The 427-nt window shown below is 21.8% G+C and overlaps 1 protein-coding gene across 1 annotated transcript in view; it reads right to left on the bottom strand.

The window, feature by feature from the left end:
• LOC107660983 (neuroglobin-like) overlaps window positions 1-427 on the bottom strand; it is a 17,193-nt gene that overhangs the window by 16,017 nt on the left and 749 nt on the right. The gene's annotated exons all lie outside the window — the stretch shown is intronic.

Below are 427 nucleotides of genomic sequence, written 5' to 3'. Positions count from 1 at the left end.
ACTTTGATGAAAAGTTTTGATCCACTTCAAATGTTGACTACTATATATACATATAAACTTTAACTTAGTTTATTTCAGCATTTTATTTTATTTTTTTTTTTAGTTTAACTTGAAGTACCAAAAGAACTAAAAGTGAAATAAAATGAATAAAAACTAGACATTTTACATAAATGAAAAAGAAAACAGAAAATGTAAAAATAAAAATTCATTTCAAGTATAATAAAACAATAATAGTTTACAAATGATAGGCTACTACAATACACAATGTATGTATGCATATATATATAACTATATATAATAGCTTTACACTGTCAAGAGACTATACAATATTACTTAAAAAAAAAAAAAATAAATAAATATATATATATACAGTGGGTACGGAAAGTATTCAGACCCCCTTCAATTTTTCACTCTTTGTTATATTGCA

Source organism: Sinocyclocheilus anshuiensis, unplaced genomic scaffold (genome assembly GCF_001515605.1).
Source record: "Sinocyclocheilus anshuiensis isolate Anshui unplaced genomic scaffold, SAMN03320099.WGS_v1.1 scaffold4328, whole genome shotgun sequence".
Classification (NCBI taxonomy): domain Eukaryota; kingdom Metazoa; phylum Chordata; class Actinopteri; order Cypriniformes; family Cyprinidae; genus Sinocyclocheilus; species Sinocyclocheilus anshuiensis.
The sequence above is the reverse complement of the archived record's forward strand: the minus strand, read 5'-3'. Positions and strand labels throughout refer to the sequence as shown.